We start from the raw sequence: 14,253 nt of genomic DNA on the forward strand, positions 1-14,253 counted from the left end.
CAGGTCGACGAAGATCAGGTCAGCCGAAAAGACCGAGGGCAAGGCCCAGTGCCACGTGCGGGGGGATCCTGGTACTCAGAATGTGCAGCTGTGCCACACTCCTGCTACTCACTGTTGCTCAACTGAGCCCCACACCTCACGCCACCTGCCTCCTAGCTCAACGTGGAGGATTTCCAAAATTCATTTTTGAATCGATACAGGTACTGTTTGCCATTCAGATATTTGTGCCAAGGAAAGACCCTCTGTGTGACTGCCTTTTGCGCTGCAGTTTAATTCACACATGTGTTCATGTGCATGGGAAAGAAAAAAGCCACAAGCAGAAGAATATGCACAGTGGCCTCAACCAGAACTAGAAGAATGGCGGACTCCCAACACAACTGTGCTATTCTGCAAAGACGATCAGGCCATCTGGAACCCCCTGCTCAAGGAGGACATTTGGGTGGGAAAAATTTCATATGCCCTCCTTCCTGACAGCCTTTGGGGATCTTAACATTGCACAGCCTTGCACTGTCCCCTACTCCTGTTTCAGTCCCCTCCTTGCCCAGGGACACATCTATTAGACAAGCAACAGCAAGTGAAAATGTTTAGATGGGGGTTTGAGCAGCTTAACCAATAGGTACAGTCTTTGTAACATGACTTTGTGGAGGGCGGGGGGGGGAGAATAAGAGTCTCCAGCTGGAATAGTCACCTTTGTAAAAACTCAAGATGTAATGTGGGTGGGTTAGACTGCACGGTGGGTTAGACTGCGAGAATAGCCCAAAGTCACCCAGTGAGCATGCTAACCAAACCCTACACTCTCAGCACTACACCTTTGTGGAAGGTTGAACTTGGGAGCCCCATGAAAAGCAGATTTGAACAAACAAACCCAGAACACCCAAGGCACTGAATAAGAACAGGGTGGAGGGAAAGGGAAGAAATTTGCATCCATTCACACTCAAAGGAGGAAATTAAAAGGCTTTGACTTAGACACAGAAATTTATGCAACTTGGGGGGAAGTTAGAAGAACAGGACTCCTGCGGCCATAACCACTTCCTCAAAGCCAAAGACCCCACTCTCCACCTCCCCAGCCACCACAAGTGAGATTGACCCCAAAAACACAGTGAAAGTTTGTGGGTGAGAAATGCAGAAGAAGTAAACATGCTGAACACTGAACAGAAGAAGCCTTCACTGAATTTTACTGGTGGCACCACAGGGATTGCTAAGGGATTTCTCCAATGAGCCAACAGCCCTTACCCTGATTCAGAATTGGCTCAGTACTTCCAAGCTCTCTCTGCGAGTCTGTCAAAAAACACCGTCCAGGTCTCCATCAAGCTCATCATACACAATTCAGCATAATTGTTTGCCAATCCCACTTTTTTCAGTGGGAACAGAAAACATACACATCACTTCCACTGAAATTAGCAGAACTTTAAATGAAATTTATGCCAGCAGGATGGCAACCAGTAGATGCATTTTTTCCCCAATTTAAAAACTAATTTTTGAAGCTCATTTCTAAGGATCCTGGCAGATTCTGTTACATTTCTGGATTCTATTTCAAAAGTTAAACAAGAACCACCATCTTTTCCCTTTAACCGCTGAAGACTTGGTACTTCCACAAAGCAACCCTGACAGAGGCACCTTTGAGCTGGGTTGCCAAGATCTGCAGGTTCTTCCACAGCTCCCATTCGTTTGAGTGGCAGTTGTGCAAGAGACCTTCCCTTGCACAGCTTCTGCTTCAGGATGTTTCCTTCCCCTTTGAAGCAAGCACCTTTGGAGAACCTGGTATCTTTTCTGCCACTCTGATTTTAAAAACCCAAATATTTACAACAGTTCAACCTTGGACTGAAGAGGAGTGGCTGTTGGCCCCAACCAAACAGAGTCAGATTCCTTTTTTTCCTCCAGGCAAAGTCTGACTATTTTTCTCAAGAACAGAAAATAGCAAGAGGGCTACTACTTGATAAGAACCTTCTGGAAACAATCTTTTATTGAGGCCAGTTATAACAGAAACAGAATAGTGGTCTGCAAATTTTAAAAGCCTCCACAGAGTCAGTTTCTTTTCCCCCAAAAAACCAATTGCCTAAAGTGACTCTGAGTTGCTTCTTGGCTGTCAAATGAAAGCTGCACAGAGGCATCTTTGAAAGAGGTTCAAATAGCCAGAAGTGACTTTTTATATATGAGCCTTTTGGGTTTTTGTTTGTTTGTTTGTTTAAACAAAATTTTGAAATCCTCAGGACAAGATTTGCCACTCATTTAAAATGAATGACTGACCTAGTCAGACTGGGCAGAAAATTAGGTTGCCAAGTGCCAATGTCTTTGGAAAAGCACAAGTCTTGCACAGAATGGAAGAGGGTCCCTGTTCCTCTTCCTCCCCTCATGCCACCAGCAGAACTCTGGAAGATCTTGGAGAATATTTTTGTTAATATCAATAAGAATACTACTACTAAAATGAATACATAAACTAAAGCTCCACAAAGCTCCTTTCCGTTACCTTATTTAATCGCCTAGTTTCCTCCCAACCAGGGACATGCAGTAAGGTCCAAGGTTGGGGAGACAGACCTGGAAGTTTGGTGGTGACAAAAGGTTGACATCACCCCATGAGGCATTCAGGGGGCTACCCCAGCACCTCCACAATCATCGCAGAGGCTGAATTGACATCTGCCCACAACTGTATTCTCTTGGCAAGTCTCTTGGAGAGACTACAGTTTATGGCAATGACCACTCAGTCTCCTCTGTGATTGTGCATGCGGGGGGGGGGGGCTGAGCTGTTGTTGTCAGAAGCTCTAGTCTCTCCCTACTGTGGAAGGCTATTTTCACTGGAGGTACATGAGGCTCCGAGGCTCACTGGGGCAGGGGAGGGGAGGCTCTGCCTCCCCAGACCACACATCCCTTTCTATACCCACACGATACAAAAGACACGTTTTAAAGTGGTGGCTTTTTTATTTAGCAATGAGAGAGCAATGGTCCTGATTCAGCAAGCTTGGCAACTTTTCCAGCAGAAGTTTCTGGCATCACCTCTTGTTTCTTTTAAGGGCGCAAGCCCCTCTGGGGCAGAGAACCACCTTCACATTTCTTTTGCAATGTAAACCACTACAACAAAATAAAAGGTTCTAAAAGCAGTTTGCCGCCTACATCTTCGTCATACTCAGGCAGAGTGGTTCTGAGGACACCTGAGAGGAGACCCGGGTACAAAGTCAAGGGCACAAGTCACCATCTGTACAACAGGCCTTAATGTGACTTGGTGGACAGATAGGGACAGAGTTCAAGGCACTTTCATGTGAGTAGGTGGGACTGCTGTTGCAAGAGCAGTAGCACCAAGCAGACAAGTCGTTAAGACTTCCAGTGTCCAATTTCAGAAGCACAGGGAAAAATGCCCTGATTCAGATTCCACAGCACACACCCCTTTCCCAGCACGTCAAAGCTATTTCATAATATTGAAGTTAAAAAAAAGAAAAATAAACCACAATGGTGCCAAAGAGGGAAAATTACAAATGAGGGCGAGGTGGAAGAGAACCAGAGGTGCCACTCCACAGTCCAGCGCCAGAGGGCACTCGGGAGCCACAGTCAGGGAAGCCAGGAGAAGTTTTGACAGCATTATTTTCTGGAGTCTCCGCCCCCCCCCCCCCAACCTCTGGGGAGACCAGGCCCTGCAGCCAGGCACTTCTGTCATTGACAAGCACTAATCCTGGAAAACCTCTACTTCCACACATGCCTGGGACGTTGAGGCAGGGATGTGCAATGGGGTGGGGAGGCAGGGGAGGCAGTGCCTCCCCGTTGGAGTCCTCTGAAAAGCCCCGCCGCTGTGTGAGGTGCGCAAGCATCCACAACCCGAGCGTGGGTTGTGGGTGCTTGCGCACCTCACAGCGCGGCGGCGCTTTTCAAAGGACTCCAACGGGGAGGCACTGCCTCCCCACCCCATTGCTTGGGGAGGCACTGCCTCCCCTGCCTCCCCACATCCCTGATTATTAGAGGAAGCACCAAGAGACCACAAGAGAAACTTGATCCCCCAGGAAGGAGGGTGAGGATCCCAGGCCACCTGCCACTGATCGAAGCCCCCCCCCATCCCAGAGACGTTGCACAGGCGACTTTGCCGGCCCCTTCCAGGAACCGCCAGCGGACACTGGCAGCCCTTGGCAGAGAGAGAGCACGGGGGGAGGCAAGAGCCGAGGTCGCCTATCCGGGGCTGGTTCACCCGCATTAAGTCACTCCGGATCAAGGGAAAGAACGCCGGGCCGCCAGTCCGGACTCCCTGCCCGTGTTGTGCAACCAGCGCTGCTGATGTGGCTTCCCCTGCTCGGTTCTTTCCCAGGCGGGGGGGGGGGGGACTCGCCAGCGCCCCCTTCGAGGCGGAGTCCCCCCACGCGTGGTCCCGGAAGCGGATCTGCTGAGACCGGGGACCAGGAGGCCGCCTGGAGGACGGGCCGAGCCCGCCTGCCCTTCGGGAGCCCCCAGAAAGGAGCGCAGGGCACACATGCAGAAGGCGCCACGTTATTTGCAGGAGGGGCGAGAAAGGGGGCGACATCGGCCCCCATCACCCCACCTGCAGCCTCCCTCGGAGGCCTGGAATCCCCTCCAAAGGGAGCCCCAGTCCCAGCTTCCCCCCTGCAAGCTCCTCGGGGGCAGGGACCCGCTCGCTTCTCTCCAAGGCTCCGCGGTCTCCGCCTCCGTGTTTTTCCCGGGCGACCCCCCCCCCAGTCGCGCACGGTCCACGAAGTCCAAGCTGCCTCCGAGCGAGCCCGATCCAGCCCTCCGAGTGCCTTCGGAGCCGCGACCAGGCGCCCAGCCCCGGGCCAGAACACAACCCCGACCTGCGCCAAGACGCGCCTGCAGGTCCCACGCACGGCAAGGAGGCGCTCCTGCCCCCTCCAGAGAAGCCGCCAGCAGGTCGGCCGGGAGGCGCTTTTCTGCACCGTCATACCTCCGCCGCTCGCCCCGCAGGCCCGTGCCCGGCTCCGTCAGCCCGCCACCCACTCCCCCGGCGGTTCTGCCAGCAGCCTGGGACGTGCGGCGGGTGGGGAGGCTGTGCTGCCCCGCCGGAGTCCCTCGAGCAGCGCCGCCGCCGTGGGAGGCACCCACAACCCACGCGCGGACGGCGCTTCTCGAAGGACTCCGGCGGGGAGGCACAGCCTCCCCCTGCCTCCCCACTCGCCGCACGTCCCCGGGCTCCAGCTCCAGCCCCAGCTCCACGAGGAACAGCCGGCCGGCCAGCCGCCCGCCCGGCCATTGGGAGAGCCGCGCGAGTCACGCAGCAGCACAGCCCGGCCGCCCGCCGCGCACACGCCAAGCCCCAGCCGGCCGGGCTCTCTCCCGATCGAGGCAGGTGCCGGGCGCTCCGCCGCCCGCAGAAGGCGACCGTTCCCGGGGCCCCAGTCCCTTCCGCCCGCCCGGAGGGACGCTTGGCCGGGGAAAGAGCCCAAGCGCAGCGCGCTCCGTGCCGGGGGGGGGGGTCTGAGCCAGGCAGGGCAGCCCAGCGGGGCAGGATCAGCCCCCCGAGCCGCGTCGACAGCATCGCCCCGCCGCTCCGGCGGGTGGAAAGATCCACAACAACAACAACACGTCCGTCCGCCCCCCCCCCCCCGCACAGACACCCAGCTCCAGTCGCGTCCCCTCGCGCCCGCCCTGGGGAGCTGCCCCCGCGCCGGGCCGGCCGGTGGAGCCGCGCCAGGAGCGGAGCGGAATTCGTGGCGACCCCGGAGCGCCGAGGGCAGGCAGGCAGGCAGGCAGGCAGGCGGGACGAGGAGGCTTCCCCCCAGCTCCCCCTAGAGCGGGCAGCCCTGCAACCGGAGGGCGCCCCCAATGAACCCCGTGATCGGAGGCGGGCAGGGGCACCACGCAGCCCGGGCCGAGGTGGAGCGAAGCGCAGCTGCCCCTCCACTGCCCCTTCTCTCCCCCCTCCCGGCGGCAGTTCCTCTCCGCCTGGCCTCCGCTCCCCGCGCCGTCGCCTGCCAGCCTCCCTCCTTCCGAGCAGCAGCCCCGGCCTGGAGGAGAAGCCCGGGAAAAGGAAAGCGACAAGCCGAGCCTGGGCACCGGGAGGGGAGGGAAGGGAAGCGGGGAAGGGAAGGGAAGGGGGCGAGCGCCTGCCTGCCTGCCTGCCACCTGCCCCGCCGGGCAGCAGAGCTCCAGCCCCTGCCCTGCGCGCTGAGAGGCGGCGGAGCGCACAGGGACAGGCGCGGACCCTGCAAGCAGACCCGCGAGGGCCGCATCGACCACCCCGACATCATCATCATCATCATCATCGCAGCAGCGGGAGCCACGGCGCAGCGCGCACTGCAAGCGGCGGCGGCGGGCGGGCGGATCAATCACCTGGTCTGCGCGCGTTCCTAGAAACTCCTTGCATCACCACTTCTAAGAAGCCCAGTTCTAAGAATCAACATCGCTCAATTCTCGGAATTTGAGCTGTCGGCCCTACCACCGCCCGGCGCCCGGGGGGGGGCCGGGAGCGCCTCTCCCCCCAGGAGCCCTCGCAGCCCCCCGAGCCCCGCCCGCAGCCGCGTCCTGAGGAGAGGCAGTGCCTCCAGGGGGGCGCCCCGCGCGGGGACCCCCGAGCCCCCGGGGAAAGGGGCGCGCCGAAGGTCCCGGGAGCGGGCACCCCCGCCGCCAGTGGTAGGCTCCGCTTGCCCGGGATCACGTGGGGCCTGGCCCATTGTGACGTCACGCTCGGCCTCGTTACAGTGTTGCAGAGTTTGGCCTCCTGGAATTCTGAGAACTCATTTGCTAGTCGCTGACATAAGAGGAGCCGGATGCGGAGAGCCCAGGGACGCCCCCGCCCTGCCCCCCCCACAGACTGCTGTCCCGGGCAGAGCGGGCGCATCGAGGGAGACGGGTTCCTTGCAGCCCAATCCTATGCATGACTACTCAGAAGTAAGTCCAGTTGTAGTCAATAGGACTTACTCCCAGGTAAGTGTGGATAGGATTGCAGCCTTGCTGACTTCGTGATGAGAACCCAAAGAGCAGGAGGAAAACGGGGGGGGGGGAGAATTTGGAGTAGGTCCTGCTTTGCCAACAAGGACCCCAGGGAGCCAGCCCTGCCCGCCCGGGTGGGGGCCAGAAGCAAGCGGCGCTGCAGCAGGACTGAGTTTTGCCAGGATCTGGACTTGTATGGGACGCTCCTTGAAAGAGACAGCCCTGGCTCGGCTTCCCTCGGCTCGCCTTCTTCCGCTCAGCGCTTCTTCGGGGACCTCCAAAGGATTCACTGTGGGTGCAACAACAAAGTCCAGCGTTTTCTTTCCTTTGTAGATGATTTTTATTTTGCAAAATAATTTTTGATTTTCCAATTTTTTTTCTTTTTTGCATATATATAAGGAATAATCTCAATCAAAATAAAATGTATGAAGACTCAGCTTTCTTGTGAAGGATTCCTGCATGGTGGGTCAGTTCTCTGTGGTTCCCCCCCCCCATCTATCTTTGTGAAACAGACTAACATTCAGGGTCTCCCAACCAGAGGCAGCTACCTCTCTGGTGTAAGAGAGGGATGTGGAGCCGGGGAGCCCAGAATGCAGTGTGCTCCAGGGATGTGTGGTGGGTGGGGAGGCAGGTGAGGCAGAGCCTCCCCACTGGCGTCCTTTGAAAAGTGTCATCGCCGCTCTGTGAGATGCTCAAGCACACTCAAATGTGCTTGAGCATCTCACATGGCAGTGGCGCTTTTTGAACGACTCTGGTGGGGAGGCTCTGCCTTACCTACCTCCCTACCCACCACACGTCCCTGGGGTGTTCTCTGTCTGAACAGCCTAGGTAGGGGAAATGGCAGCAGCCAGCTGGCCTTCTTGAGCTCTCACCTCAGGAGGGGGCAGCTGGTTTGGGTGGAAGGCAGAGGGCCTGGCCCAGATCCTGCTTGCACCTCGCTTGGCCTTGCAGGCCCTTGCACCAGGCCCAGATCCAGCTTGGCCTTGCAGGGCAGTGAAGGATGGTGGGTTTCCATTCCTGGAGCAGGACGGCAGAGCCCCTGGAGAGTCTCTCTCCGTGAAATAAACCTTTGAGAATCCCTGGCTGTCCACACAGTTGGCTGTGCTGTTCCTCACAAGGTCATTCAGTCAGACTGGAAAGCAACCCTCTTTCTGCCTGTTCCGGTGTCTGTAGGAAATCCCTCTCACTGAGATGTAGACATTATTAGTAGTGGTAACGGTAGTAGCAACAATATTAATTGTATTATGCTTGGAAACCACTCAGAGTCATATTTCTAGCAGGGTGCTTGGAAAGGCCTTAAGGAGGCGTTGAAGCGGGACAGGCACGGCCACCTCCAACTTATATTGTAAACAGGTTTGCTGCTTTTCAGGGATGGGGGAGGCAGGGAAGGTTGAGAAGAAAAGGTCACTGCCAGAGGATGAGGCTGAACCTTTGTGGTTTTGTGTTGTGTTTCAGTTATCAACACCAAATTGCACGGAGTGATCTTTCTGCACTCTCACTGCAGGGAGGCCTAGTTTATGTGGAATCACAGCAAGCCAATTTATCTATTAGTTGTTTATTTAATGATAATAAACCCATTAATCGGGGAGGGAATGGGGAGGATCTAAAAATAACTCAGAAACTCCCCCCCCAGCAGGGGGGGGAAGAGGAACAAGGGGGGGACGACGACGACGACGACGATTATTTACAGTAATCTCGCAAGTTCTGAATCACAGCTCAGTCACTCCAGCTAATCAAATGGCTTATTAGGAAAACTGATTAAATGACATGCAAAGTGTTTGAAACACTCAGTTGCAACTTCATGTTTCTTGTTCTGTGCTGTGTGTGCTTTCGTACAGTAATTTTAATTTTCAGTGTACAGATGCGCTCAGATTTTTCAGAAAGGACTAAACAAGCAAATAGATTCTAAAACATTTTTTTTTTTTTACTCTGAGGACTTAAAGGTTCTGCTGCTCCCAGAATGCAGTTTAAAATGGACTGCAATGAAAAAATGTGGAAATTGGTTGATTGTGGGATTAAAGCAAACAGGAGAACACGTTTGGGGATGTTTGCCTAGATCTACAAACATCTACAGAAATTCATGGGATACAATGTCAGTGATGTATCGCTCTCATTTTATATAATTATATACGTAAAATGAGAGAGAGAGAGTCCATGTCTCTCTGCAAAGATATTCAAATATAACTGCATGTAACTATATTTATGAAAATAAACATTTCTGTATCTGCAATTTAAAGTTTGCTTGCGATTAATCGCCTGCTTGAAGGCAACATTTGCAGGAGCCTGATCAAAAGTGGGCCACTTTCTGTTGACTACAACTGTGGTTAACAAAGACATTTCCATGCAGTGAAATTCCTATTATGCTTCCCTGGCTAATGGGACATCACAGCCAGCACATTATTTGAAACCTTGCCACCATCCTTGAGATTGCAGGACGTTTTACATGAGCTTGTACAATTTGGGAGCAAGAAATCTCTCTCTCTCTCTCACACACACACACACACACACACACACACACACACACACACACTTTGAATGTCCTTGTTTACTATTTTATTCACTTGTTTTTTCCTCTCACTCTTGCAGCCTTGACTAACATGAATGCCACATATTGCACCTCTCCTCAATTTTATAGATGAATTCCATCCCCCCATTCCTTTCTCACAGGGCTCTGTGTGAGGAAGGTCTGCCTTCTGCAAGAGCTCATGTTGCCATTCCTGAAGTGGCCAGAGGAGGCACTCTAGAGCAAGAGGAAGCTTTCCTTATCAAATTCTTAGCTAACTCTCCAGAGTTACCTGTATTAGGAAGAGAGACCAGCTTTCTCCTCTGCCCCCCCCATCTCCATCAGTAGAAAGGCATCATTTAACACTTTTGTCATCCTTGCTTCCATTTTTTTAAACTTTGGTACAGGAGCCTCAGAAAATAATTACAATTGCAACTCTATGCATACTTGCCTGGGAGTAAGCCCACTGAACATAGTGAAACTTTCTGCGTAGAGATGTATAGGATTGTGCTGTAAATGCCACCCCTCTAGGCAAGAAAGCAGTGGCTGAGTATCTTTTTTCATGACCTGAAGACATGATATTTGCAAACAAGCGTGCAAGATATTATCTGGTACTCCCCCCTACCCCTTGCACACATTGGAGGGAGAATGTTCATTCTCTGTATTCAACCAATGTCCTGCATTGGTAAGTCTGGCCATTTTGCAAGCAATGCCTGTGTGTGTGTGGGGGGGGGGGGGCAGCTACATGCAATCAAATAGACTCCCAGGCCGTAGGCAAGCCACAGTCTCTCAGCCCCCTCTCTCCTCCCCTCTATCTGTAATACTGGGTAAGAATATTAACCAACTTTGCAGAGTTGTGGCACTATTAGTGAGAAAGAGACAAAGGTTACATTCTAGACCAGCCATTTTCAACCACTGTGCTGTGGCACATTGGTGTGCCGCAAATGGTCCCCAGGTGTGCCATGGGAATTTGAGAGAGGGTCATTTATTAGTAGGGTCATTGGGGATCTGAGCCTCCCATTGGCAGTACAGTGTGCCTTGTCAATTGTGAAAACAAAAAAAAACCTGATGGTGTGCCTTAATCCTTTTAGTGTCTTGTCAGTGTGCCGTTAGGTTGAAAATCACTATTCTCATTTTGAAAAAGGTTGAAAATCACTATTCTAAATGCTAAGCAAAGTGCATGTGGGATGCGAATGTAGAGATGGGCCAGGCAGCAACAGCACTGCCATAGGAGTGGCTTGGATAGTGGAGTGGAGATTTCAACACTAGAAATCCCTCACTTTCTCTCAGGGTGCTGTGGTGCTCTGGCCCACCTCTGCACTTTCACCCTGAAAGGGATTTCAACAAGCCCACTTGGCAACACACACCCTCACAGCTCTTTCTCTCTCTCTCCACACCTCTGCACATGTTTGCCCCCAAGCACAGGAACGTGCGGGTTCCCCAGTGAGACCACTGGGAGTCCACCTGGCTAAGCACACCGGATGACAGCAGTGGCTCTCCAAGGGGACGTCAGGCAGTGAAAGTTCTTTCCCAGTCCAGGAACAGAAGCAGGGGCCCCTCTGAAGGCAAAGGCGGTGCTTCGGTGCTGGGCCATGGCCCATCCTGCTCCCAGAGGAGACAAGCACTGTTTTGGGGAAATGGCTGGCTTACTAAAGGGGACTTGCTGCCCTTGGCAAAGAGGTTCATGCTGCTTATCCAATCTTGACAAATGCAGCCAGGAAGAAAACTGTGCTTGACTTCCAGTCACTTCAAGAGTGTTCCTGACTGCAGCTGGCCTTCCTGTTCCATACAAGTGGATGGAGAAGAAAAGGCAGGGGCTTGTGCTTTCTTCTCTCGCATGGAATGAGGGACAAGAAGCCACAGTCAGATCTCGGACTGTATTGTCCCAAGGGGTGCGTGTGTGTCTCATAAAGAAAGCATTTGGCCAATTATCCCAGAGCCACTAGAATTCTTGCACCCAAAGCAGCTGCCTGGACTACCTCTTGGTTGGACTAAGGACATGCATCTGCTTCAGGCCCTGACTTCTGATCTCATGGAAATTAAAGAGGGGGCACGCTGAGCTTTGGCACCCAGACCAGCTCTTCTCAGCCTGCCCACTCCCTGGCCTGGAGAAGTGAGCCTGCTGTCTTTTGGAAAAGCTCTAGGCAGACTCCACGCAAAATGAAACAAGCCGTTTCATTGCCGTTTAAGTGTCTGCTTTTAAGCTACTGTCCAATTAGCAGACAAATTAAAACACATTACAGAATTCCAAGAAAAGAAGCTCTAAATATCACTCTTTAGCAAACTTTTCCTTGGATACGGGAAGCCTGATCCAGGAGAACTTAAAGGAGAGATCTTTGACAAGCAGCCCAGTCCTGAACAGGCTTACTCAGAAGCAAGTCCTATTGATTTCAAAGGGGCTTGGACAGGCTTCACAGGGCTGCAGACATAAGCAGATTTTAAATAAGCCAGTATACTGCACTGTTTTGCACTGAGTTATTATAAAAAATATATTGTTCTCTTGCAGACATGGTCTCAGTCACCAGAAATACACAGAGTAGGACTGAAAGGGAGACAAGTATCTGTAAATATTTTAAATTCTCCAGTATTTCCAGATTCATCATTCTAAGGGAGGACCTGGAACTTTCAAAATGTGAAGTGAAACAAGGCAGCTGATTGGCTGGGCAGGCCTGGGACACAAAATAGCATAAGCTGTCAGTTGTCAAATGCTAAATGCTTCAGCATGTCACTGAGCAAATGCAGGCAGATACTCAGTATCATTGCAGGTCAGCTATCAAATGGTGCTGAAGATCAGCTGTAAAGTATTAAATACTGAAAATGGATATCACCACTCTGTGTGTGTACATGAGATGGGACTGTGGTGACTATATGGTAAATATTTGACACAGAGCTGTAGCTAGAGGGGGTGAAAAGTGCTAGGTTTTACAGGAAGCCTCAGCATCGGGTGTTTGGCCACTCCCCCTCCCCTTCGAAGCCAGTCTGTGGAACTCCTTGCCATAGGAAGTGGTGATGGCATCTTGCCTAGATGCCTTTAAGAGGGGATTGGACAAATTTCTGGAGGAAATGTTCATCACAGGGTTACAAGTCATGGTAGGTATGTGCAAGCTCTTGGTTTTAGAGACAAGCTGCCTCTGATTGCCAGATGCAGGGGAGGGCACCGGGACACAGGTTGTGTCTTGCTGTCTTTTGTGCTCCCTGAAGCATTTGTTGGGCCACTGTGAGATACAGGAAGCTGGACTAGATGGACCTTTGGCCTGATCCAGTGGGGCTCTTATGTTCCCTGCAAAACTTAGTGCTTTGCACCCTCTCTAACTATGCCACTGATCTGACATTTCATAAAATATTCAGGGAATTTTTGACAACAAAACTTACAGGGAGTGAATTTTGAGAGAGTACTTGTGGACATGAAAATGTGTTCCAACTCAACACCTTTCCAGGGCACTCATACAACCCTAACGATGATTCAAGATGGCCTGGTGAGTTCTTTGTCTTGGTCCCCACACCTGCTGGGGTGGCCCAAGTGATGGCTCAGGACTGGGCTTTCATGGCAGTGGTGTCAAGACTGCAGCGCACCATCTCATAAGAACAGCCCCACTGGATCAGGCCATAGGCCCATCTAGTCCAGCTTCCTGTATCTCACAGCGGCAATCTCGGGTTCTCTATAGATGATGCCTCCACTCTAGGCCTTTCAACCCCCCACATAGAGACATTTTTTCATTGGTGGAGGCATTTCAATTCCCTATTCTAATTGAGTGTTTCACATTTGATTGTTGCTTTATAGATATATATTCACCCTGCACTGCAGCTGTATTTTGTGAGATTTGAAGTGAGTTAATTTCATTATCTTTTAATTGTTATTTTTGTTTTTCCTTCATAAGCTATCTTGGACAATATGGGACAGAAGGGTCTACATTGATTAGTTAATATTTATAATTAATAGTTAAATAAATATTGCAGGAAGAGATAATTCCACCTTCCCATCACAACAACAACAACAACAACAAAATTAAAATTAAAGCAACCTTGCTCTCTATTAGTCTGACCTGAAGGAATGTCCTAATTGAGCTCAAATATGACCATTCAGATGTTCTCGATGGCAACAAAACTCTACATGCAGCTCCATGCTGACAACCATCCTGTTGTTGATTGTGGTGGCTCTCAATACTCCACATGGAGGTGGCAGATTTTCACACCTCTCTTGAGGGTGGAAAATTGGGTTTGAGGTACAAAATGTGCTTCAGGGGACACAGTCAAAATGTCGGCTTCCACCCACCCACCCACCAGCCAGGCCTCCAGCTCCAGAAGTCTACTTTCACATGCAATCTCTTTCCTTCCAGAGCATGTAATAATTTCAGAGGTTACTTAATTTAAGTTTTTCTCTTTCTAACCTCTTCCTACAGTGTATTTCTTGCTCTTTAAAAATACATATTTTAATCTGCAAATTACAATCTAATTTAATCTTCAATTACAATTAATTAGAGAAGGAAACATCAAACCATTCTGTAACACAAGCTCACAAGTTAGGTTGGTTTATGCAGATTGGTTACTTAACAGTAATACCGCACCCCACCACCCTTCTTATAGATCAGGGGTGTCCAAACATTTTGGCAGCAGGGCCACATCATCTCTCTGACACTGTGTTGGGGGCTGGGGAAAAAAAGGAATTAATTTATATGTTAAATTTGAATAAATTTACATAAATGAATATATTAGCGATGGAACATATGAATGAATGAAGGTCTTGCAATAGCTCAAGGTCTAATAAAAGGCACAAAGCAAGGCCAGCCTTTCCTTTGCTGCCACTGCTGCATCACAGACGTGAAACAGCAAGTAGTGGAGGGAGCCCTCATCCCATAGCTCAGGTGAGAGGT

At 51.5% G+C, this 14,253-nt stretch overlaps 1 protein-coding gene across 3 annotated transcripts in view; it reads right to left on the reverse strand.

The window, feature by feature from the left end:
- The window catches only part of BCL6 (BCL6 transcription repressor), a 28,405-nt gene extending 21,989 nt beyond the window's left edge, over nucleotides 1-6,416 (reverse strand). For 2 of the 3 annotated variants that reach the window (XM_066621119.1, XM_066621117.1), the window contains exon 1: nucleotides 6,280-6,416. The gene's annotated coding sequence lies outside the window, so the exon portion shown is untranslated. The other variant, XM_066621118.1, reaches the window with a different exon arrangement.
- Between the last annotated feature and the right edge of the window lie 7,837 nt (nucleotides 6,417-14,253).

Source organism: Tiliqua scincoides, chromosome 3 (assembly GCF_035046505.1).
Source record: "Tiliqua scincoides isolate rTilSci1 chromosome 3, rTilSci1.hap2, whole genome shotgun sequence".
NCBI lineage: Eukaryota > Metazoa > Chordata > Lepidosauria > Squamata > Scincidae > Tiliqua > Tiliqua scincoides.